Consider the following 27,445-nt stretch of genomic DNA (forward strand, 5'->3'; position numbering starts at 1 on the left):
ATCGGAAGCCTCTTGCCGGGGGTTTTGCCTTTGATAAGAGTCCATTCTGGTGAAGAGTGAAGAGCAAATTCATAGCTTGTACTATAACTTTAATGTGGGTTCAGAATAGATATGACTGGTCTAACATGCTATTGGGATGCACGGGCCACGCAGTGGCGGATTCAGGGGGGGGGGGGCACCCGGGCATATGCCCCCCCTGTCATTAATTTTGTAGATGAGGACCAGAGCTTTCCAACGAGCCAGCCCCATGTCTCTAGCCCCCCCGGGAACCGGAGATATCGCCTGGCAAAGCTGTAACATTTTTCCCCCATAGGATAATATGGGACCCGTCAATTCCGACCCCCACCCGGTTCCGACGGCTGCCAGTTCCCCCCCTGGCATCACAGGAGCTTGTGGTTCTTTGAGGGCAGATTACTCTGGAACCAAACGTTCCAGTTTCACTGGACCAACTGGATCATTCGGGAACTTTGGGAGCACCATCTTCTAATTATCCCCCTGCACGTTTGGAGGAGAATCTTCCTTTAGTGTTTGATATTACTACAGTTGTGTGTTCTCCTTTCTTTTACATATTCGAACCATTAATTTGGAGAGAAAAAGTGGAGATCATACTGGAACATTTCTTTCAGCGCAAGTAGACTAATTTTGTTGCAACATTGACAATGGACTGTCCCAACACTTTTTGCATATTGCATGTGTTCCCCCTCTAGCACAGATAGTTTGCTGTCACACAGCTTTCTAAGAAGATCTGTTTTCCCCCTGCATCATAAAAATAGTTAGAACAAGATTAGAGCAGCGTGAAAACTTAAAATATTTAAATTTAACAAAATGCCCATTGAATCTTTCCATATGCCACCTGACTCTTATGGGAAGATTGTATGTCACGTGTATGTGTGTTCAAGTGGAACAAAAGCTTTACTAATGGTCATGTGACTGTCTAACACCAGACCTCATGTGTTTCCAAAACCCTCTCCCCTGTGTGTCTCCAACACTGCCCTCCCCCTTTGGGCATCTTCAGCACTGTCCGCCTGTGTGTCTCCAACAGTGTCAATCCTGTGTGTCTCCAACGCTGTTCCCCTCTTTGGTCATCTCCAGTACTGTCCGCCTGTGTGTTTCCAACAGTGTCCATCCTGTGTGTCTCCAACTCTGTTCCCCTCTTTGGGCATCTCCAGCACTGTCCGACTGTGTGTCTCCATCAGTCCATTTCTCTCCGGCACTGCTCCATGTCTTTTCAGTTCCATCTGTATCTGGAGTACTGCTTTCGGTATGTGCCTACATATTCCATCACTCCCTTAGCAGTTGGCTGCCCCCAGGCTCCCCCTACACTGGTTAGAAAATGTACATATGCACATAACATCTATTTAGTAATTAGTATTCAGCAGTGATCCTAAGTCTGCAGTGACAGTACCTAAAAGGTGGGACTGTACTGCTGAAACCTATGTCTCAAGCATCATCCCACTGTCCTGTACCTTCAGCTCCTACCTCTTTCCAACACTATCCCTCCTGTGTCTCCAGCACCATCCCTCTGTGTTTCCATTGCAGTGCACAGGTTTTCTGGAGCAGAGAATACCGCCAGAGATAACTACTATATGTTCGTTCAGTACTGTTGTGTTCAAACACAATGGTAAGATAATGTCGCGTAACTGCAGAAGACCTAAAATCTAGTATCATGTAATTACAGTAGGTGCAATTTTTTGGTCAAAAAAGGCCGAAATCGACATTTTCAGAAAAATTGCACATGCAGTAGCGTACAATTTGCCATAAAGATCGCAGTTTTGCTGAGACCTCTTTAATACAAATTGCACCTTTACTAAAATACAAAAGAATTGCACATTCCTGTTACTAAAAAATTGACAAATCGCAAATAATTTCTGACTTTGTCTAAAAATTCGCACCCTATTACATGTACAATAAGGTTGTTTTTTTTAGCTGCCCAAAAAAATTGCACATAATTACATCTCACCCCCTGTGTCTATGCCACTAACCCCATGTCTCCAGCAACATCTCCTCTGTGTCTTCAGCACCATCCTGTTACCCCAGCACCATTCCATCTGTGTCTCCAGTACCATCTCCTCTATGTCTCCAGTACCATCCCCTCTGTGTCTCCAGTACCATCCCCTCTGTGTCTCCAGCACTATAACACTTCTGTCTCCAGCATTCCATGGTCTCTCCAGAACCAACCAACTATGGTCCAAATGCACTAAGCTTCAAAAGTGATAACATGGAGTGTGATAAACAACCAGTCAATCAGCTCCTACCTGACATTTTTCAAACACAGTCTGTGACATAGCAGGTAGGAGCTGATTGGCTGGCTGTTTATCACTCTCCATTGTATCACTTTTGAAGCTTAGTGAATCTGGCCCTATATCTCCAGCACTATCAACTTGGAATCTCCAGCACTAACCCACATGCTAATTGTCTTTCCAGCACTATTTAACTGCCCCCTCCAAAATTATCCTCTGTATCTCCAGCAATATCCCACTTGTGTCACCTGGCCATCCCAGTGTTTTTGCCTCCAGCACCATCCCTGCTGTGTCTCCAGCACTATCCAACATGTGTCTACAGAACCATGCCACTGTCTCTCTCCAGCACTAATCTCCAACACCATTCTAATTGTCTCTCCTGACCATTCCACTGACTCTCCAGTACCATCTCCATTGTGTTTCCAGCACTATCCTACCAGTGTCTCCAGCACCACCCCACTGTCACTTCAGCACTATTCCACATGTGTCTATACCACCATTCCCCGAATCTCTGCCACTATCCCCCTGTGTCTCCAGCACCAACCCCATATGTCTCCAGCCATTTACCCCATAATTGAAGTTGAGTTCTCATATATTGTGGTGCGCCATCCCCGTGTGTTATCGATTAATAGTAACAATCTGCGCATACAACGCAATACACCAGCAAAATAATTCATTTATAATATGTGCATTTTTATTTCTTTTTAAGTCGATAGAGAAACTGGAATATCCCAAATTCCCTTACATTCCCGCTGCTTGATGTGGTGTTACGTGACTGCTCCTGAATGGCTGTTTTATACTATCATCATTTATCATTTAAAAGTATCTAAAGAAGCTATTTGCAAGATTGATTATGTCAGCAAAAGATATAGTAAGCAGAGTTGGGCTGAAAACATCCTCTGTGCTGTACTGACTAGCAGATAACATTGAGAAATTTGGGACTCAAAGGATTTAAGACATAAATTCTTTATGGAGGAATGAGATATTTAAAATTAGGAACATCTGACAGAGATGGGTTTGAGCGATAGACAAACATATGACCTACACAGGAAGATCGACTGCTTCCTCTCCATCTGCATGTTCAGCTGATCAGATCCGGTGCTGTGATGTTGTGGTGGTTACATGTGAGAGGTACTAATTACCAGTGTATTCACTTAGAAGACTAGGATATAAGTTACAGAACGACTGGCTGCCCTTTATTCATGTTTCTTGTGCTTAAGAAGCTATACAAAGTACTAAAAAACAATACAAAAGCAAAGTGAAAAGAATTAACGCCACAAACTTTTATTCTGTCGGCCATCGATGATTCAAAAACATTGATGGTGTATGGCTGATGTAGAATACTTTTGCCATCAATGGGGGAGAACCAGGTGGTTTCCTTCCATCGATGGCACAGCAGAACCTTTTTTTTTTTTTTTTTAACAAGTCGCCAGGACACTGAACATAGCCCCTGACAGCCATGAAGCCCGGCCCCCACGTTCTGATTGGCCTACAGGAAGAAAATGAATGACCATCGATACGAAAACTATTGATGGTCATCCATCACATAGTATGTCACTATGTCCCTTATTCTGATCGGTGCGGATTTTACCGCATGCGGACGTCCCGCCGATGTTGATCGTCTGCGCATGTGCAGAGGTCAGTCTGCGCATGTGCAGGCGATTTCGCCGCACGTATTCTTTATACGCCGCACAGGGGGCGTAGAGGGGCGTGAGGGGCTACTTAGCCTCATTACCTCATTCATGGGCGTTCCCATGCAAACGCGGGGCGTATGCATGGTAGTGAGGCCGTGACGCGTGTGTAGGGGGCGGGCATCTGACATCGCCGGATGTCAGCTGCCCGCCCCCATACATGATTTCACACGGACAAGTGTCCGTGTGGTCTTGTGTGGCGGGACCTGGTGGAGCGTGTGGCCCTGCATTCGATGTTCGTCGACCATCGAATGCAGGGGCAGCTCCCCAGACGGAGGAGGCGTATCCCCGTCCAATTTCATGCGGATCGCCACATATCCGCGTACGGACGGAGGTGGCGATCCGTATGGAAGGCGGGGATTCGCCTGCACGGACATGACCGCATATTTCTGATCGGGCCGCACTGATCAGAATAAGGCCCTATGTGATGGCTGGTTGCAGTAACACCATCGCGACCACACCGAAGGCCATCTTTGTTCTATGCCCAAAATGGACATGTTACAATAAAACTAGTGTGTTCTTGTAACAATAGCTTTGTATTCTCCCTGTCCCGGCTTGCTACCCCATCTAACCATGCTAAGGTGACCCCACATTCCAGGTAACTCAGTCCCTTGCCATATATGAGTGGAATTTATGAAAAGTAAAAAGTGGAGGAGTTGCAGAGGGAGCGTGTTCTGGTATTGATTACTCAGGCCTGGGCTTGTTGGAGAGGTCTGAGTCCGCGGCTGAAGTGGAAAAATGTCATGGTTTACAGCACATAAGGGCAAACAAAGTATATTTTTTTTAAATGGGGCATGGCCACACTTCCAAGATTTGGCTAGAACTCCCAAGCACCCAGGCCCTGCGCAGCTCTTGAAAGCTCGCATTGCCCATAGCAACCAATCAGATGTTAGCCATCATTTCTCTATTGCATTCAAGAAAGTGATAGAAAAAATCTGAATGGTTGCTATGGGCAACACCACCACTTGCCAGATTTAGAAGTTTTAGTAAATCTATCCCTAAATATTAATGTCATGATAAACAGTGTCAAATACTTAAATGAGAAGAACTACCTATTGTTTAGTGCACAGGTTCTCAAAATCGGTCCTTAGGACCCCACACAGTGCATGTTTTGCAGGTCTCCTCACAGATTCAAGTGAAATAATTATCTCCACCTGTGGATCTTTTAAAATGTGTCAATGAGTACTGAATGCACCTGTGCACCTGCCGGGCGAGTCCAGAATGTTCACATCAACTAGTTTCGCCTCTGACAGGCTTCTTCAGGATGTAGGTGAATTCTGAGGTTCTCTCCCCTTTGCCTTTTTATCGCGCTGTCTATTCACTCTATCCACTATTAACCCATTACAATGACAGCGGGAACATGGATATACTATCGCATGGAACGCAGAAGTGTCAAGGTGGCCATACACACGGAGATTTATCTGTAGATCTGTCTGGTTGGAACAAAAACATGGTTATGGATGAGAACAAAACAGTTGACCATTTGCTTGGAAATGCTGGCAAACTGTCACTCATCCATAACCATGTTTTTGTTCCAACCAGCCAGATCTGAAGATAAATCTTACTAGTGTATGGGCACCTTCAGCGTCCAGGCCACTGAGATGGAACGCAAACAGAAACAGAACGCCCCGCCCGCTACCTAACCATCCGCCAGAACGGAAGTTACGAAGTGTAAGGGCGGAAGTATATGGACGGACAGGGAGAGTAAGGGCGGAAGTGACGGAGCCAGCTGGAGCAGCCGGCATTCAGCCCTAAGGGAGGAGACTGTCATTAGACAGCGCGATAAAAAGGCAAAGGGGAGAGAACCTCAGAATTCACCTACATCCTGAAGAAGCCTGTCAGGGACGAAACTAGTTGATGTGAACATTCTGGACTTGCCCAGCGCTGCCCACACAGGAACAGCACCAGTGAGAGTCTGCCGGCAGACACTCACCCCAGCCTGACCTACAGGTAAAGGTAAAGAGACATTCTACTACCGCATTGAATTACTTCATCACGGAACCAATTTAGCTCACGCTAAAGGAACAATTGTATTGGCACACGGCCACCAAAAATCCACATGTCGGTACCAGAAGGACTGTGTTAGTCTCTGTCAGTCTCTGTTTGTTATCCACTTCCCCACCCTCCCTATTTGTTGGTATGTGTACCGGTACTAGCTAGGTAACAAACATCTGCTATAGAGATTCTATAGCCAGTATCTCAACATTGTCAACACTTTCTGCAATAGGTTGATCCCCTTTTTCAAATGTACCCTCCAATATTTGTATTTTATATCCATACCCCACTTTATTATACCTGATTTTTTACTCACACTTAACTATTTTTTATACAATAGATTAATGTATTTATATTTATATATTCTTAATACAAATAAAAGAATTTCTATTTTTCAACATAACAAAGTGTATGTGTTTTGTGCATTGATATCAGCATTGTAATAACACAAACATTCAGTAGCAAGTGTAATGGTGTGTACACACGTTAGATGTGCCTTAAGATCCTATGCACGATCTGATCAGATCGGATCGTGGATAGGATCTTAAGGCACATCCGATTTGCATCCTATCTTGACTATATAGTGCAGGGCCTACACATGGGGGGATGCTGGAGATCGCTCAGAACGCTTCAGCAAGATCGCTCAGCACACAGTGATGTGTCAGCGCTGAGCGATCTGTCAGGGCCAGTGTTCTCACCAGAGCGATGAATATCTAGCATGCTGGATATTAATCGTTGGGCTGCACATTGCTATGGCTATGGCACCGACACATGTACCTACGCGATGTAGGGGCATTTTCTTAGCGATCTAGTGAGAAAATGGCCTTAAATCGCTATGAGCGCATCCAGGGAAAAAACTGTAGGGCCAAAAGTAAATTTTTAACTTTGATTTTTAAACAAACAATACAGTGTGCGATTCTAAATTAACAATTCATCAAAAGCAGAGAACTTAATCTTTTAAATGGTGCCTCGTGTATCAATTTTGGTAGGATGGAGGGTAAAAAAGGGATCACCAAAAGTCACCTTCTAGAAATAATATATACAGATGGAGCGATTTTTTTTTTTTTTTTTTTTTTTTTGCGGGTCCTGGCGGTTCTATCGCCAACCACCAGGCCCTGTTCCGTCTGAGCCCACTGCTGCCCTCTGCCACATCCCCAACACTCCCCCTTGCTGCCCCCATGAACCCCCCCTCCCTAACCCTGCGCGTCTCCCTGAAGCAGAGACGAGCAGGGATTCCACTCCCTACTGCCGAGTGATGCGTGTGTATAAGACACTCGCGCGTTCCCATCAGATGGAGTGCCTCTCAGCCCTCTGATTAATAGGCACTAAATCTGTGAGATACAGGCAGCTACTTATCCATCTAGCAATGCCATCAGGAAGGTGTCTACTTGGCTCCACATTTATTCTGCATCAGGATAATGGCCCCAAACGTACTTGTTTTTCTAGGTGTCAAAGGGTTTACTGCTGTAGTTTTTCACCTAATCATAAAAGTATATTGCTGTTGTTTTTGGCCCGTAATACATTTTATATAGTTATGGCTGTCTGGACCACAGCCATAAGGCGCAGTCCAGCATTTTGATGTGCACATGTAAAGCATGCAGTTCCCATAGTCAGACATAGCCAGAGTGGGATTGGTGATATTTATATCAGGGTCTTACTCCTCCCTCACTCTATGTGGGGATTCAGCCAAATAAGTCTTTTTATCCAGAACTCACATGCTACAATGTTACACTTAAACTGCAGAAATGATTACATGATACAAATGTTTTACAAGAAAAAACACACAAGTTATGAAGCGTTTGTAATGTGGACTGGGCGTTTGTCATAAAGTAAGTGACCTCTTCACATCTCGCCTCCTGTAACAGTCAGAATTGCATAATATGACCAGTGGCGTAGCTAGAAATTTTTTCCTCCCTGCGAAAATAAATTCTGCCCCCCACCCTCCCTCCCCTCTAAGAAGGGGTGAGGCAATTGACTAGGTGCGGCGCTCACTGCTGCTTCAGTCGTCTGTCAGTTCAGCCAGCGGCGCCCACCACAGACCCCGCTGGCAGCGCTCCCCAAGCCACCGCAGGGTCTGCCACATATGTAACTACGCCACTGAATATGACTGTAACCAGGGCTATTTTTCAGCAGGCTCCAGCAGGAACTGAGGCCCTTGTTTTAGTTCACTCTTTCTGACAAAATATTTCTTAGATGGACAAAACCATGTGCACTGCAGGTGAGGCAGGTGTTACTTGTGCAGAGATAATTAGATTTGGGTGGGGTTTTACACCTGCCTCACCTGCAGTGCACATGGTTTTGTCCATCTAAGAAATATTTTGTCAGAAAGAGTGAACTAGAATAAGGGCCACAGTACCTGCTGGAGCTTGCAGAAAAATAGCCCTGACTATAACTATAAACAAAGGTGAGAAGAGGCCTCCTTGTGTAGTATTAGGACCTTAGGCATGAAGACCAAAATGTAGTGGTCTCCTACCACTATTCAATGAGCATATGTTGTTAATTCTCGAATTCTAGCACCACCAATTCCTCCTTTTTCTCAGACTGTTCCCTCTGAAGTACTCCAACATATACTGTATATAGAGAGAAAAATAGAAACCCTAATGCAATATTGTTCCACAATTTAATAATATAAGATTACAACTAAATTGCCCTGTAAAAGCAAAGATGTGCCTATCTGGTGTATGCTTTTGCCAAAGCATACAGGAGGTACAGTCTTTGTTACCAGTTCAATGCGTTTCGTCCTTTCAAGTAAAATCGGACTTCATCAGGAGCGTCATTTAAAAAAAAACTGCTCAGCCTGCTTCCCCCTACGGTGTGATCGATATTCATTCCCCCAAAAAATGAATAGAAAGGTTTGGAGTGGTTTATCACGAAAACTGTTCAAAAGGCCATTTACTGCAGTCCAGTGAAACTGAAATAATGTGAAATAATACTTTTTTCACATTATTTTAGTAAAAACATTAATATTGCCCCAAAGTAATAATGTCCCAAAGAATCAAAACGCCCCAAAGGATCAAAAAAGTTAACTTCAGCTATGATATTCAGATGACAAAAATATATTGTACAAATGAGGGGGGACATAAAGGAAATTTGTAAAAAATAGGTTTATTTGTATCCAGAAATACACTTATTTTTGACATTTACTATCCCGAAAATACGGCAATTCGTATTCGTATTGATAGGACATCAATACTAATACGAATTGCCGTATTTTCGGTATAGTAAATGTCAAAAATAAGTGTATTTCTGGATACAAATACACCTATTTTTTTACAAATTTCCTTTAGTAAATTTCCCCCCGAAATGTCTAAATGACTTTAATGAAAGTTAAAAATAAAACTATTATTAAAATAGAATCATGAAAAAAAAATGCAAAGTTGCTTTGAGGTCAAGTATTTTTGTTGGAATATTAGCATGACCACAAGTAAATTGCTGCTATATTTTAAGAGTATTTTATTTGTAAATATCTCTTTATTACATTCTCTAGTTAATATCTGTTATACAATTATTATATTTTATTTTAAAGAGATGCATGATTTTTTGCAATTGGCCCTTTTCATGTGCTTATGTTTTTTTCAGTATTTTGGGGGTGCACTCTTTTGAATTTAGGATGGTTTTTATTGGACAGTTGTTGTTTTTTCTCTAACTTATAGCAATATGCTTGTCCGACACTTTTATACTATTTACTGTATAAGTCCCACAATAACTGCTGGGAAACCATTCCATAGATCCTTTGCAGTTTATTAAAAAAAAAAAAAACTGAAACATCCTGCCACTCTACTTATGATTTTGATATACAATATACAGTATGAATGTTTCCTTATATCAGCTCATCTCTGTTCCTTCCATCTATTAATTACTTATGTTCCCTCTTAAACTATTTCCTGTTCACTGTTGTTACATAGCCCATGCCCCATTTAAATAGCCCCGTCTGATTTACAGTTCCTGAGCAGAATGATACTATACCCCCCCCCCCCCCTCCGGAACACATTACATGGTGCCAAAGGGGCTGAGCTTCTAGCACCAGAGGGTAAAGTACTGCATTCCAGGCTACGGAACCATTCTAGGTACCAACAGGGTCAGGGTGCCATTCCAGGCAATTAGCAAAAAAAAAATTGTATATTTGTGTGACATTTCATTTAGAAATTGTATCAATAACATTGGTGGTACTTCCTCATCTTTATGGCCACCGCTTACGCTACAGCACTTACGTAGCACCATTGTATGCTCGCGGGCTCGCCACGGGGCACGGTGGCTCGCTACGCTCGCCACAACTTTACTGAAGTTAATAGACGGTGACGTGGACACAGGCAGGTGGTGTGGACAAAGGAGGGTAGTGTGGACACAGGAGGGTGGGGTACTTCCTCACAGAAAATCCATACGTAACAGTTAAGTAGCCTCTAACATAACCAGCGTATGGGTGGCCACAAAGGTGAGGAAGTACCACATTGGTATTATATAATATGTTTTACACAATTTCCTGCTAATTATAAAGATATTTGGTACTTGTTTCCTATCTGGGCGCCCACTAAGTTAATTGCGCACCATGCTATTCTCCGTAGAGAAATCGGATCGCATCGCATCGTACACATACACGATATTGAACGATGCGATGCGATGCGATGCGATCCGATTCGATTTCCCATAGGAAACAATGTTAAATGGCTCAATTTAGCCAAATTATCATAGGAACAATAGTAAATGGGCCAAAAACACCCCTGAACATTGAAATGTCCCCCCAAAAGTAGTTGACGCCACCCCGCCATCAACTTGAACCCGAAGCGTGGCGAGCGCAGCGAGCCCGCGAGGGGCGGCGGTACGCGTCCTCCGACCTTTTCATGCCCTACTATCCACGTCGGCGTGGAGTGAGAATAGAATAGTGTGGCGAGCGCAGCGAGCCACCGAGCCCGAAGCGTGGCGAGCGCAGCGAGCCCCGCGAGGGGACGCGGATACCTTCACAGGTAAACGCGTCCCTTCGCGGGCTTCCCAGGTGTCCGCGTCGCCCGCGAGGGGACGCGTATAACTGTGAAGGTATCCGCGTCCCCTCGCGGGGCACGCTGCGCTCGCCACGCTTCGGGCTCGGTGGCTCGCTGCGCTCGCCACACTATTCTATTCTCACTCCACGCCGACGTGGATAGTAGGGCATGAAAAGGTCGGAGGACGCGTACCGCCGCCCCTCGCGGGCTCGCTGCGCTCGCCACGCTTCGGGTTCACGTTGATGGCGGGGTGGCGTAAACTACTTTTGGGGGGACATTTTAATGTTCAGGGGTGTTTTTGGCCCATTTACTATTGTTCCTATGAGAATTTGGCTAAATTGAGCCATTTCACATTGTTTCCTATGGGAAATCGAATCGGATCGCATCGCATCGCATCGTTCAATATCGTGTGTGTGTACGATGCGATGCGATCCGATTTCATTACGGTGCCGTACGTAAAAAACCTGGGCGCCCAGATAGGAAACAAGTACCAGATATTTATATTATTTATATTATGATCATAATCATCCTTGTTAAATAGAGTTTGCCACGTGTAAAAACTGTTCTACAGGAATTACAATGTATTTTGAAATCCAGATTCTACTAAATTTCATTTTCTGTTCTGTCTTCCATTGACTTCTACCCTTTCTATGTAGACCAAGACCCTATTAATGTTTACATATCTCTTTCCAGCAATCATGCAGTGTAAACATGACCCAGCCCGGAGTGCTCTTGGGAAATGTGGGATGAGAATAGACGTCCATGACTGTTATCTGTTCAGAGCCATCAATGCAGAGTAGTTAATGCAGCGCATCCAGTTCTGAGGCTGCTAGTACACAGCATAATATAACAATCGTCAGATATTTATTAGTGGGCTATTTTCTAAAATTGCTTGTAAAATCTAGAGACCCCCCACACACACACACAATCACACACACAAACATACATGCTGGCTCTCCCCCCAGCTGTGGCTCCAGCCCTTGCTCCACAGTAGGACAGCCTCAGGATCCATCCACATGGCTGACTCTTGTTGAGCCTACCCACTGCTGCCCTGTGAGCAGCAATGATAAAGATGGCGCCGCAAATAGCTGCCAAGGATCTGTGTCGCTCAGCCAACTTTTTATGTACCCCATGTCTCCCCTGTCATGTCCTTTATCTGTACTGTTACTTGTATTTACCTCTCTGGCTGTTGCAATGACCAAGTGGTGCCGCTGAATGGCTGCCTAGGTGCTGCGCATCTCAGCAAATATATGTTCCCAGTGTCTACCCTGTCATGTCTGTCACCCTCCCCAGGGTACATATCTGTAAGTGTTATATATATCTGTACCGTTACTGTTTACTTGTTCCCACCCTGGCTGTCGCACAGCAATCCAAAACGAATTCCTAGTATATGCAAGTATACTTGGCCAAATAAAGCTGATTCTGATGTGATATTGAGGCTAGGTTTATCAGAAGGTGCAGGTGACGTAACTTAAGGGGCCCATATACCTGAGCTGGGGATCCTTCATTCCCCCTAGCTTTCCAGCAACGCTGCTCTGCCAACCAAATGCACACACTAATGGAAATCGGTAATCGGCGATTGGTTGGTGGATTGTGAATATTAAGGGGATCGGGGGATGGCCCTTTAAGATGGAACGCTCCCTGTTTCGCCTCTTTTATGTATTATAATCTTGTATACCGAAGCTGGGGAGAGAAAACGCACTGTCTCTTCCCTTCTCTTGGCATGTACAAGATCTTGCTACTATCATAAGTAGAGACAGGATAATATGCAACAAAAAAAGCTTGAAATAAGCATGCAAATATGCATGAAAAATACTTAAAATATGCATGAAAAGTGTTTAAATATGCTACATTAAATAATAAAAAAAGTAATTTATAACTTATTTATTTAAAAATCAGCATACAATTAGTTGCAAATAAACCTCAAAAATAGGCCCACAGCATCTGCAGATGTCTAGTGCTATACACAGGATTTTTTTTCTTCCTGGCTGCTACAGAAGACTTCAGCGTCCAAAGCTCTTGTTGCATCAACTACACGGACCCTCATCTCCAGCGCTGATGGATCAAATGCCAGCATAGCGTGGGAGGGCGGCGCAGTGGAAGGCTTCCTCCCTGCGCCGCATACTTACTGTGACATGGCATTTCCTCCGCGCCACGTGATGTCACAACCCTTCCGCCCACCTCCTCTGCTGCAGAAGTCTGTCTCTTGGTGTAAAGTCACAGGCCAGGGGCAGGCATAGGTTCAGGAGCTTCGTAATGGCATCCACCCTGACTGACTTTTATCAATATGGATTGGCAGCCTAGAGCAGTGTCAGACATAGCGTACATCCAAGGTTCCCCACACTGCGCACATATTGCCCCAGTCTGCACAGGGGTGTCAAACTCAAATTCATCGGGGGCCGCATCAGCAGTTTGGTCACCCTCAAAGGGCCGGTTGTATCTGTAGGTCCCCCTGTATAATTATAATGCCATGACACCACAGGCTGCTCCCCCTGTATAATATAAAATGAATGCCATGACACCACAGGCTGCTCCCCCTGTATAATAATAATGCCATGACACCACAGACTGCTCCCCCTGTATAATATAATAAAAGTAATGCCATGACACATAAATGATTATACAGGAGGAGCAGCCTGTGGTGTCATGGCATTATTATTATTATACACGGGGACACCTCAGGAAACAGCAGATATTTTTTTTATTATTGTGAGTGTGATCCTCATCCTCACTTACTGTTTCTCCGTCTGTCCTGCAGCTGCTGCGGCTTCCAGCTTTTCTTCACTGCTTGCTGCGACCACACTGTCCCCGACTCCCGGTCCAGCTTCCCTGCCTGCTCCTACTTCTCTACAGACGCATGGGCGGGCGGCGTCATCGTCATGACGTCCCCACCCAGTGTCTGTCACTGCCGGGCATCAGAGGGAACAGGCGGCCGGGCCCTCCTCCACGTAGCCGTGGAGGCCGGCGGCCATGTTTCTTTAGCCGCATACATAAGTGCCTACAGGAACATGGCTGCCGACAGTGGAGGAACAGTTAAGACGGCCGCGGACGTGGACACGGCCCGCAGCACTCCTGTTTTAGACACACTGCCCCTGCGTGCTATCTCCTCGCGCGGGCCACATGACGAGGTCTGGCGGGCCTTGTGTTTGACACCCGTGCTCTACCACTACCTAGCCAGCAGCAGCAGGGCAAAGCAGTGCTGTGACTCATGGGTGGGAAGATGGCGGGGCATAAAATATGCACCATCACTAGATTTTAGATAAAATATGCAATAACCAGTGAGAATGGGCAAAATATGCAAATGTATATGCAAATATGCAAATGCATATAATCCTGTCTCTAATCATAAGATATTGCATGCAGCTATGAGACAGCAGCCACCACAGACATGGACAAAGCTGCCCCTACTGTGGTGTATGGGCAAGGGCACCTGCAGCTGTAGAAATTGGCAGCTGCAGGTGTTGGAATGGTCAAAATATTCTCTGAAAAACCTAACAGATTCACAGCCGCAGGGTCCAGTGGTGGCACAGTCCAATATTCAAATCGGCAAGCCACACCAACTGCCAGTGAATCTCAGCAACGGTTGGAGTGGCATTGGTGTGGCACTCCGATTTGAATTTTGGACTGTGCTGAAGCTCCACCTATGAAGCCACCACTGACAGGGGCCATGTCTGGAGGAATACAGAAGAAGGCACTGCACATGTACCATTGACACCATCACATGTGCCAGTGGTACATGTGATGGTGCGCCAATGGTGGATTGTTCAGAACTTCCGGCAGAATTGTACTGTCCAGGGGCAACGAAGCGAGAAGCGGGCATATCAGGACTAGGCTGAGGAGCACACTAGTACACAAGGGAAGGCTAACATTAGCATTATATTATCACTAGAGACAGGATTATATGCATTTGCATATTTGCATATGCATTTGCATATTTTGCCCATTCTCACTGGTTATTGCATATTTTATCTAAAATCTAGTGATGGTGCATATTTTATGCCCCACCATCTTCCCACCCATGAGTCACAGCACTGCTTTGCCCTGCTGCTGCTGGCTAGGTAGTGATAGAGTGTGCAGGCTGGGGCAATATGTGCACAGTGTGGGGAACCTTGGATGTACGCTATGTCTGACACTGCTCTGTGCAGGCTGGGGCAATATGTCCACAGTGTGGGGAACCTTGGATGTACGCTATGTCTGACACTGCTCTGTGCAGGCTGGGGCAATATGTCCACAGTGTGGGGAACCTTGGATGTACGCTATGTCTGACACTGCTCTAGGCTTCCAATCCATGTTGATAAAAGTCAGTCAGGACGGATGCCATTACGAAGCTCCTGAACCTATGCCTGCCCCTGGCCTGGGACTTTACACCAAGAGACAGACTTCTGCAGCAGAGGAGGTGGGCGGAAGGGTTGTGACATCACGTGGCGCGGAGGAAATGCCGTGTCACAGTAAGTATGTGGCGCAGGGAGGAAGCCTTCCACTGCGCCGCCCTCACACGCAATGCTGACATTTGATCCATCAGCGCTGGAGATGAGGGTCCGTGTAGTTGATGCAACAAGAGCTTTGGACGCTGCAGTCTGCTGTAGCAGCCAGGAAGATAAAAAATCCTGTGTATAGCGCTAGACATCTGCAGATGCTGTGGGCCTATTTTTGAGGTTTATTTGCAACTAATTGTATGCTGATTTTTAAATAAATAAGTTATAAATTACTTTTTTTTATTATTTAATGTAGCATATTTTAACACTTTTCATGCATATTTTAAGTATTTTTCATGCATATTTGCATGCATATTTCAAGCTTTTTTTGTTGCATATTATCCTGTCTCTAATTATCACTGTCCGCTATTGCAGGTGCAGTATTGTCAGTCTTTGAATCCGGCCTAGAGTGTCTCTGTGTAGTTTATTACAGCATGATAACATATGTAAAACCATCCCCGCAGGGTGCAGTATCTGCATAGCTACCAGCACGCTAAGGCTATGAGACCAATGACCCCTGTGATATTGTGCATTGCTTCTATTATTTTTCCTTCACTTAGGATGTACAGCTGCAGATTAAGTCAGAGGCATAAACCTGACCCATTTCATCTGGGAGGTATCTGTCTGCTCCAGGACTTGGCTCATATAACTGATTGTTATAAAACAAATGAATGAATGCAGCCCTGGACAATTAAAGTCACTGATAAATCCAGGAACAGTCAGAGATCTCCCAGGTGAAATGATACATGAAGGTTTCCTGCCTTTCTCACGGCCCTGAACCATCTGCAGACATTAGACAATGACCAATAAGGTTGTTCTGATGCAGTAGGTCTACAAGGGCTCATAATCCTTGGGGGAACCTCCGGTAACTTTGAAACATATTGCAGTAAAGGGTTAGTTTCTTTCTACTAAAAAGATACAATGGCATTAATCTGTGGTTAGATAACCTGCATTAGCTGGTCTCCCAACAATACAGAGTAGTTGCTGACTTCCTCTCTATGGCCATCATAATTGCCTACCTGACCCTCTCCATGCGGGAGAAAATGCTCTGTTCCTGGACTTCCCTGGTAATGTATGATTGCCATTACCTGTGGGGAGCTAGGTAAAGGTGTTTCACCATAGGTGATGGCAATCATACATTACCAGGGAAGTCCAGGAACAGAGCATTTCCTCCCGCATGGAGAGGGTCAGGTAGGCAAGTATGATGGCCATGTCCCTACTACATACCTCCCACAGCTGCAGTCATTACTAATTGTCACATGACCCAAATCACCTAGCTGGTGCACAGCTCTAGTCATTACTAACTGTCACACGATCCAAATCACCTAGCTGGTGCACAGCTGTAGTCATTACTAATTGACACATGACCAAAATCACCTAGCTGGTGCACAGCTGTAGTCAATACTAACTGTCACATGACCAAATCACCTAGCTGGTGCACAGCTGTAGTCATTACTAATTGTCACATGACCCAAATCACCTAGCTGGTGCACAGCTGTAGTCATTACTGACTGTCACATGACCCAAATCCCCTAGCTGGTGCACAGCTGTAGTCATTAGTAACTGTCACATGACCCAAATCACCTAGCTGGTGCACAGCTGTAGTCATTACCAACTGTCACATGATCCAAATCACCTAGCTGGTGCACAGCTGTAGTCATTACCAACTGTCACATGATCCAAATCACCTAGCTGGTGCACATGTGAAGTAATCCGCGTCCCCTCGTTCGGGCTCGGTGGCTCGCTGCTCTCTCCACACTTTATAATAACAACTCCACGCCGACGTGGATAGTGGGGGTATGAACAAGTCAGGAGGATGCGTAACGCGTACCCTCGCGGGGCTCGCAGTGCTCGCCACGCTTCGGGCTGGTGTGGATAGTGGGGGTGTTTTAAGAACACATTCAATCCTGCCATATCATACATCTGAGACAGTAATGACGACATGTGTTAACTGTTAACTGGATTTTACTTAATAACAGGTTCACAGGTTCTGCAGCCATTTCGCAGTCACTGACAGGGACGCTGACTCTGGCCACGGGGACACTACACTACTTCTGACTAACTACGCTATCTACGCTTGCCGCGCGATCGCTCAGCTAAAACTCTCTGGCCACGGGAACACTACGCTTCTTCTGACTGACTACGCTGTCTACACTGGCCGTGCGAACACTATGCTGATTCTGACAGCGCCGCTACACTAACTGCGTAACGGGCGCCGTGCTAATACACAAGTACCGTTATTACTGTCACATAACCAAAATCACCTAGCTGGTGCACAGCTGCAGTCATTACTAACTGTCACATGACCCAAATCACCTAGCTGGTGCACAGCTGCAGTCATTAAGAACTGTCACATGACCCAAATCACCTGGCTGGTGCACAGCTGTAGACATTACTAACTGTCACATGACCCAAATCACCTAGCTGGTGCACAGCTGTAGTCATTACTGACTGTCACTCTAATAAAACACTTCTTATTATAGTGATCACCTGTGCAACACATCAGAAAAGACTAGAACCCAATGTTTTCTGTCTTCACTATCCTCCATCTGTGCCCACACATTGGCCCTTATTCTAGTTGAATTGGTCGGATGCGTATTTTCGGACAGGAACCGAGTGTTCTTAGCCCCGCCTTCCGTACGGATCACTCACACTGTCCGTATGCGGTAAGACACCGAACGGACCGCATGTGAACACCTCCTCCATCTGTGGGAACCTCCCCCATCATTCGATGGTCGCCAACCATCGAATGCTGGACCGAGTGGTCAGGCAGCACCAAGTGCTCCAGACCACTCGGGCATTTCTCCGTGCAAACGCAGGGATATGGGCGGGTAGCTGGCATCTGGCTATGTCATATGTCTGCCCCCCGCTGGATTACCATCCATACGCCCAGCATTTTCATGGGAACGCCCATGAAACGCGGGGCATACGCATATGGTAATGAGCCCAAACAGCCCTTCATGCCCCTCTCCACCCCCTGTTCGTAATGTTCCAACCGATCGTTTTCTGTACAGAATTCACGCCGTATTCGGATGTGCGCGGCATTCGCACATGCGCAGATATGCCTCTGCATGTCCGCATTCAGAGCCATCCGACTCAATCAGAATAAGGGCCATTGTGAGTTAAAGATGACCCAAGCCAGTACAGGACATTTTGGCATCTGGGATTAGTTACTGTCTAGACCAGTGTTCTAGTCAGAGTGCTGTCATCGGTATACTGAGCTACAACATCGTGACTGCCAGGATACTGACTGCATCCCCTATATAACAGGCATTATGATGTGTGGCATAATGTGTAATGGGAATTACGGTGTGTGTCAAAATGTGTAATGGATATTATGGTGTGTGGCACAATGTATAATGGGCATTACAGTGTGTGGCACAATGTGTAATGGGCATTACAAAGTATAACATAATGTGTAATGAGCATTATGACATGTGGCATAATGGGTATGAGCATTACGGTGTGTGGCATAAGGTGTAACGGCATTACGGTGTGTGTAGCATAATGTGTTATGGGCATTACCATGTAATAGGCATAATGTGTAATGGACATTGCAGTGTATAAAATAATGTGTAATGGACATCGCAGTGTGTAAAATAATGTGCAATGGACATGCAGTGTGTGGCATATTGGGGGTTATTCTAGATTAATAGGTCCCCCGCACATTCGCACGGGGGGAGCGATTTTTAGCGTCAGACACTTGGTGTGAGCGGGTACGGAGAACTGCATGTTCGCCATCGCGCTCACACCTAGCAGTGCGGGCGGGAGCGGCAGCGAGGGCACAGTCCATGGGAACACCAACCAGGTCACCTGCAGACCACCTAAGGTCTGTGCATGGACAGAAACAGGGATAAAAAAAGGGATAAGAGAAATTCATGATTATTTACCGACAGTTGTTATGGCTACAGCAGAAGAGAACACACATTGCGAGGCTTCCAAGATCTTTCTCACAGTACCAAACCCAAACACAGCATGTTACACACTACTTGTCAGTCTAGGTCAAAGCAGAAATTAATCCATTTTTCCTGCGGACTTAAAGGAAATTGCCTATCAGACAAAAACACAGTTAGTGATGTCCAGGGACATAGTTAGTAAGAGGCTTTCTATAATACCAAACATCTGCATCTAAAACACTTCTCCATGCAGCTGCGAGAACATATTGCATCCAATGTAAGTAAAATGATTTTCATCGTAAAATGAAACATACACAATTATTCATTGGATTCAGATGTGTTTGTGGCGTGCTGCACCATGCAGCGCCCAGATATCCCACAGCAAGCGGTGGTAGGGTCTGACATTAACAGAACACGGAAAGAAATGCTGTATGTACTGAGCTAACATTGTTTTACGTGACACATGCTCTGTACATTCCTTTAGCTCCTTGCTGGGGAATCTTATCAGATGAAAGGTGAAATTTAAATGTTTGCACTCCTGTGGTTTATTAATACATGAACAAGTAGACTCCGAGGCCGATTTATTAGGTACGCCTGTATACCTGCTTGTAAATGTGAACAACTAATCAGTCAATGATGTGGCAGTAACTGAATGAATATAAGCATGCAGACATGATCAAGAGGTTCAGTTGTTGTTCAGATCAAACACCAAAATGGCAATACAAATGTTATGTAAGTGACTTACTGTGATTTTTTAGTCTTTCTGGGTACATTTTGTTTCTCTTCTTTGTACCGTCTCTAATGTGTTTATATCATTCTGGAGCTATGGCCTTCAGGACTGAACACAGTACTCTAGATGAGGTCATACCAATGACCTATACAGTGACATTATTACTTATTTCTCTGTGCTGTTCTCCCTATGCAACCAAACATCTGACTTACCTTCCTCATTGCTTTGTTACGACAGGACCCGCCATCAGATGTAGGGGGGGGGGCGCGCACATGAGACGCTCATGCACCCCATTCTGTTGGAGGCCACTGACACCCCCCGCCGGTCCCCGTCAGTGCCCGCAGCCTCTCGCCCTAACCCTGCCCGTCCCCCTGAAGCGAAGACATGCAGGGATTCCGCTCCCCACCACCAAGAGACAGGGACGCGCGTGCATGTGAGACGCATCACATGGAGCGCCTCTCCGCTAGCTCTTACCAGCGGAGGGGATCTGGCAAGGGCTGGAGCTAAATGAGAGGCGCATCCATCTGTAGATCCAGTCCCTCCTCAGTAGTTTCCAATATACAGTAGTGCCATTAATACTATATTTTGCCTTTGGATTTTTGAGACCCAAGTGGGTGATTTTGCATTTTATGGCATTAACCTGTAATGGTCATTATCCATTTGTTTTACCCCTACTGGTTTGTCTACCCTGTTGCATACTTTTGTGTCATCTGCACAAATGCATACTTTCAGTGGCGTAACAATGGCACTGCTGTTCAAGCGGTGGCTTGGGGGAGCCGGCGCTGTGGGAACACATCTGATTTTATAAAGTGTGGCGAGCGCAGTGAGCCACCGACCCCGAAGCGTGGTGAGTGCACCGAGCCCCGCGAGGGGACGCGTATACCTGTGAAGTTATGTGCGTCCCCTCGGGGGGGCTCGCTGCGCTCGCCACGCTTCGGGCTCAGTGGCTCGCTGCGCTCGCCACACTTTATAAAATCTACTCCACGCCGACGTGAATAGTGGGGGTATGAAAAGGTCGGAGGACGCGTACCGCCGCCTCTTGCGGGCTCGCTGCGCTCACCACGCTTCGGGTTGGCGTCAATAGTGGGGTGGCGTTAACAATGGGGGGGCATTTCAACCATGAGGGGGGGTTTTCAATTAAAAATTTGGGTTTTGGGGCTTTTTACATAGAAATCAATGTCAAATTGGGTCTCAGGAACCAATTTACATTGATTCCAATGTAAAAATCGGGTCGATCGCCTCGATCGCATCGCATGCGATTTGGTTGGCATGCAATGCGATTGACGCGATTTTTGCGGCCGCGATTGATACACTCAAAATCGCGGGCGCCGTGCTAGAAAACAAGTACCTTAAAAAGCACTGGTCCAAGTACAGATCCCTGGGCTGCTCTACTGGTAACATTATCCTCCATTTACAACTCTCTGTATTCTATCCAGCAACCAATATATTTTCCATACAACCATCTTAGTATCCAATCCCATACTTTCTAGTTTATTTAGCAGTTTGTGATGTGGGATAGTGTCAAAAGTATTTTTAAAGTCTAGATAAGCTATATCTACGGCCCTCCTATTACTTTAGTCACCCGGTCAAAAAAGTCAATAAGGTTTTTTTGACATGATCTTCCCCGAGTAAATCCATGCTGCTTGGGATCCTGTAAATTGCTGGATTTTATATAATTTACAATTTATTTGAAGAGTGTTTTCATTACCCATACTACTGATGTGATGCTCACTGGTTGGTAGTTGTTTGCATCTTCCTTGCTTCCACTTTGGGGCAGTGGTACAACATTCACTCTATTAAAATCCTCTGGAATAACTCCTGTAGCTAGTGACTAGTTAAATAATTATGTTAATGGTGCTTCCTCACCCCTTTAAGCTCTTTTATTGTCCTTGGATTTATCCCGTCTGGCCCCATTAATTTATCCACTTTTAGTTTTGATAGTTCTTTTAGGACCTTCACCTCTGTAAATGTACTTATTCCATATTTTCTGAATATCCTTGAAACTTTACTGTGGCCCCTTCCAGAAGCCTCAAATGCTAGTTGTATTGTAGCCCTCCACATTTAATTTACACTGTCTCCCTATGGTATATATATCTGTATTACTTCTTTTCTCCACTTGCTTATTTGTTACCTACCTGTCTGTTGCACAGCAAACCAAAAATTAAATCCTAGTATACGCACGTATACCTGGCCAATAAAGCTGATTCTATTTCCCCTCTCTTTCGGTAGTGAAAACCCTCTCTGAATGTACAGTAAGTCAAACCATGAATGAGATGGCTACAGCAACATGCAAAAGCAAAGTGGGGCCCCGTGATAGGTCAGCTGGAAGACTGGGAACAGTTGTTAGATTGTTAGAACAGCACTAAGGTTGTAGGTTCGATTCCCAACACGGGGAGGGAACACCCCCCAATAGGGCTGCCTTGGGTGACTGGCAGGTCTTACTTCCAATAAGAAGTCACTGCCAGTCACAGTGAAGCCAGTGCAGTCTCATGGACTGCATCTGGCTTCACTACAGATTTTGGGCCAGATTCTCTAAGCTTCAAAAGTGATAAGATGGAGAGTGATAAACAGCCAGCCAATCAGCTCCTACCTGCCATGTCACAGACTGTGTTTGAAAAATGTCAGGAAGGAGCAGATTGGCTGGCTGTTTATCACTCTCCATTTTATCACTTTTGAAGCTTAGAGAATCTGGCCCTTTACCTGGGGGGCTGCAGTCTTGCAGCCCTGCAGGCCATAGGTAAAAACTGCCAGTGCTTTTAACCAATATAAATGTCATGTCAATATGTGTGTGTGTGTGGGGGTGTGTGTGTGTGTGTGTGTGTGTGTGTGTGTGAGGGGGGGGGGTGTTTCTAGTTGCGTAAAATAAATTTTAACAAAAATACAAGAAGCTGATGCTACTTTGCTTTACTTATGTTCTTTGATCTCAGTAAGGCAAACCAGAAAGATATTGGGAAACCATAAGATCATGGGGATGCAATCAGTATCTCGGTGGTCAGGATGCCAGTGGTCATTATACTGATGCCTTCAGCAGACCGGCGCCACCAGGTGAGCATGCTGAGAGTGGCAGCGAGCGGCCGGGGAAGGTACTAGATTTTAGATTAGATTAGATTAGATTAGATACGTCTTTATTGTCATCACCCCAATTAGGGCGACAAAATTCAGTTTAGCATCCATCCAAATACATACATATAGTAAAATACAAAAATGATCCACAGACAATTTACCATAAAACTTAAGTCCCAATTACCCTCCCCCCAGGACCCAAACTAGCATTTAATTCTAAAATGGCCCTAGGAAAAAACTATTCTTCATCCTACTGGTCCTATTCCTTAGGCAACTAAACCGTCTACCCGAAGTCAGTAATACAAACAACCCATTAGCCGGGTGGGTACCATCTTTTAAGATATTATGCGCCCTACGCAGACAACGTTTCCGCTGAATGTCATCAGCAGAAGGGAGAGTAGTACCCATTATCCGTTGGGCCAGTTTATTTACCCTCTGGATTGACTTCCGTTCTGCAATGGTACAATTCCCATACCAGACGGAGATACAACTAGTTAGAATGCTTTCCACTGCACAACGATAAAAATTTACCAAAATTCGCAGTGACAATTGTTGTTATTTCAGCATTCTGAGAAAAAAAAGGCGTTGATGGGCCTTTTTTTACCAAACATTTTATGTTAGTTGACCATGATACATCCTCAGAGATATAAGTGCCCAAGAATTTAAAATTAGAGACTTGGTCAACATTTCATTGTTTCATTGTTGTTATTAATGAGGCCAATGTATGTTGTATCATCGGAAAATTTAATAATGATATTGGAATTGTAAACCGGTTTGCAGTCGGACGTAAAAATAGAATAAAGAAACGGGCTTAATACACAGCCTTGCGGTACCCCAGTATTCAGTGTCACCAGATCTGGGCTATTCACCCCTGCTCTAACCGCCTGAGGCCTATTGCTCAAAAAATCCCCTATCCAGTTACATAGAGAACTATCGATCCCTAGAGCAAAAAGTTTTAAGACTAGCCTAGATGGTATCACCGTATTAAACGCCGAACTGAAGTCGACAAACAACAGTCGGACTTATGTATTACTTTTCTCCAGATGTGATAGTACAGAATGCATTAACAAGGAGACTGCATCGTCAATGCTTCTATTACTGCGGTAAGCAAATTGAAATGGATCCAAAGTAGGTGAAAGACCAGCCTTCAGATGTGCTAAAACCAATCGTTCAAAGCACTTCATAATTATCGGTGTAAGAGCCATAGGACGATAATCATTCAAATTCATCGGCCTGGAATTTTTTGGCACCGGGATAATAGTAGTGCTTTTAAAGCATGCCGGAACAATCGACGCAGATAAGGACAGATTGAAAATATCCGTAAATACCCCCGTCAACTGCTCAGCGCATGCCCTCAGCACCCGTCCCGGTATACCATCTGGACCAGCCGACTTATTTGCGTAAATTTGGTTAAAACCAGCTAGGACCTCAGCAGATGTTAATACAAGAGGTTGGCCAGATGAGGGCAATCTAGTCACCCTTTCACTGTTGTCTCTATCGAACCATGCATAAAAATGGTTCAGCGCATTTAATGAGGAGACATCCATATCAAGGGCAGAACTAGTTTCCCCTGCCTTATAGTTGCTGATACCCCGGATACCCTGCTATAAACGACGGGGATCAGATCTTACTAAATGCTCCTCTATCTTAAGCCTATAGCAATGTTTAGCACTGACAATACCCTTCTTTAAATTCGCCCTAGCTGTACCATAGGCCATTGCATCCCCTTCTCTAAAGGCAGTGTTACGGGCCCTGAGCAGAAGCCGAACCTCCCTATTCATCCACGGCTTCTCATTCGGGTATAGCAGGGAGGGACACTTAGTTTAGCTTGCAGGGAGTAGAAGGTTAAGTTTAGGCTGCATGGGGGAGGCAGGGGTAGGGTAAGTATACTTACCTGACACGTGACAGGATTCCCCCCCTTTGTATTCTGACCGCTGGCATCATGATCGCCGGTCTTCCTTATGCATCCCTTGCCAATTTATAACTGTAACATCTGGAATTAAATGGATCTCCTTTGTCAGAGAGCAGCTGCATTGCACAGACGACCGTCCGTCAGTCACACATAAGAAAGCTGTAAAAAGTTGGCTATAGCAGCAGGGCCGAAGATAAAGAAGATCCAACAAGTAGTTAGTAATTATGTTTTCATTACGTGTCTAGATAGATAGATAGATAGATAGATAGATAGATAGATAGATAGATAGATAGATAGAAAAGGAAGCGCTCCATAGTGCAAGTATCTGGAAAACGTTTATTACACTACACACATGAAGAGAACTTGGATCACGTACCGCAATATGCGGCTCAAATCAACCCAATCAAAACAGCATAGAATTCAGTGCACAGCACTTTTACCATTTGAGTCGGTCACTCTCCTTCCTGATCTCTGTCACTGAGTAATCTCTCAGTAGTATGTGATCCAAGTTCTCTTCATGTGTGTATTGTAATAAATGTATGTGTTTTATGGATTTTTGTACTAAGGAGTGTTCCCTTCTATTTCTATAGATTTATCTACCTGTGGAATTCAGTACTGTACTGTACTAGAAAGCCTGATTGGAGCAAAAGCTTCGAAAGCTAGTCTGCTACCTTCTCTGTTTGTGCATGTGTGATAAAGATATGTAGTTTCACTCTCTGCCAGCAGATGGCAGTGTTTCGGAAACCGGACACTAGACTTATACTGTATATACAGTATATGTATAGAAAATCGGAATAAACCTGACACTCCCAAATGACTAGTTGGTGCTTACAGTAGGTGCCTTCCTGTGACTGGAGTCACTGTAGATAGCGTGGATGAACAAGATGGCACTCAGAAGACTTGCATCAAGGTAAAGTTTTATTACAGGTATCACATCCATTTATATATATTTAAGTTTAAATATAAAGTTAGCATCCAATTTCTTTGTTAGTTATACTAACTCCTCAAGAATCATAATTATTTTGTCACATGATAATAGTTGCTGGAAGTCCTAACACTGCCAAATGGGATTCACAGTGCATATAGACTAGGAACACCGGGTTCTACAGCAAATCGCTGTAAATTCTACTTGTTCTGTTACATTGCCAAGCCCTTCTTTGTGTCATCATTATTATTCTGAAAGAATGATACAGACTGAGGGTGACATTTAATAGGATGCGCTAGTTGAATTTGTGCGATATTTAGGCAAAAAAATGGCGTTTTCGCACATTTTGCAGAAACCGCTTACTTAATAGGGTGCTCTAAGTCATGTAAATCACACATTTTGTGAGATAAATTACACTTTTTCAGTTGCCGGTTTAAATTCGCATTTTTTTTGCATCCAGATGTTTTCCCATAGAAAAGTATACAAATTGCTTATTTAATGGAATGCGCTAACGGAATTCGCATTTCAAAAGTGTCTAAAAATCTCCACTGGTGCAGACCAGGTCCTCATGGCCGAATTGACCCCAAACCAACTTTGTACAAATGCAGAAATGGTTAATTTTTACAGAGGTGTCCACAATTTTATTCATAAACTCCCCTACATATACCCAAACATCATTAAGGACACCTGTGAGGGTTTGAGAGATGGAGATTGTGCAGAGTGGCGTTGAGCTGGCTGTTTGTGACTTTGGTCGTTTGAAGGAATTGCGCAGGAGAAGGAAGGCTGCTGCGTGCCAGATCCAGGTACCCCGATTACTGTTTGCTTCACATAGGTATCGTGCTAGGCTGTACCTGGACTCCCTCTCTGATCAACAGGTTGTGGGGATGTTTCGGCTGAACCGCACTAACCTTTTAAACTTATATGAGCAGGTGAGAGATGATTTGGACCCTTATGGGGGGGGGGGGGGGGGGGGGGGCAACTATGTAGTGTCTGGGCTGCAGAAATTAATGTGTGCCCTCTACTTCTTGGCCACAGAATCCACTCACAGGTGACCTTATGGTCGTTGGGGGTCTCACAAGCCACTTTCTCTAAGCATTTAAATCAAGTGTTACTTGCTGTTAAGAAGTTGTAGTGCACATATATCAGATTCCCATGTTGTGAGTCCGAGTGGCAGGACCTTAAGGTGGCTTTCTATGGGCTCTCAGTATTCCCAAATGTGCTGGGAGCCATAGATTGCACCCACACTGGGCTTCGGGCACCGCACGTGAGGGGACACCTCTATGTCAATTGGCGTGGGCGTCACTTTCTGAACGTGAGCACTTCGGGAATGATGATCTGCAAACAAAATGGTGGACAGCCGTTACAAATATTGCATGGGCAGCATTTCTTTCCAGCATGCATCATAACATGTTTTTTTTTTTTTTTTTTTTTTTTTTTTGGGGCACACATGGATCATGTTGACCAATTATTTGTGGCCAATATCTTGTGGTTTTAGAAAAGATAAAAACAATTAAAAAAACTTATAATTAAAAAAAAAAAGCC

The 27,445-nt window shown here is 44.8% G+C and overlaps 1 protein-coding gene across 3 annotated transcripts in view; it reads left to right on the top strand.

Annotated features, from left to right (window-relative positions):
• The window catches only part of C1QTNF7 (C1q and TNF related 7), an 89,868-nt gene that overhangs the window by 25,293 nt on the left and 37,130 nt on the right, over positions 1-27,445 (top strand). The window contains exon 1 of one of the 3 annotated variants that reach the window (XM_083156188.1): positions 5,682-5,887. The exons of 1 other annotated variant lie outside the window; for it this stretch is intronic. The gene's annotated coding sequence lies outside the window, so the exon portion shown is untranslated. Of the gene's footprint in view, positions 1-5,681; positions 5,888-27,445 lie in introns of those variants that run through there. One more of the 3 variants, XM_083156199.1, reaches the window with a different exon arrangement.

The sequence above is a fragment of the Crinia signifera genome, chromosome 1 (assembly GCF_055691185.1).
Source record: "Crinia signifera chromosome 1, ASM5569118v1, whole genome shotgun sequence".
NCBI lineage: Eukaryota > Metazoa > Chordata > Amphibia > Anura > Myobatrachidae > Crinia > Crinia signifera.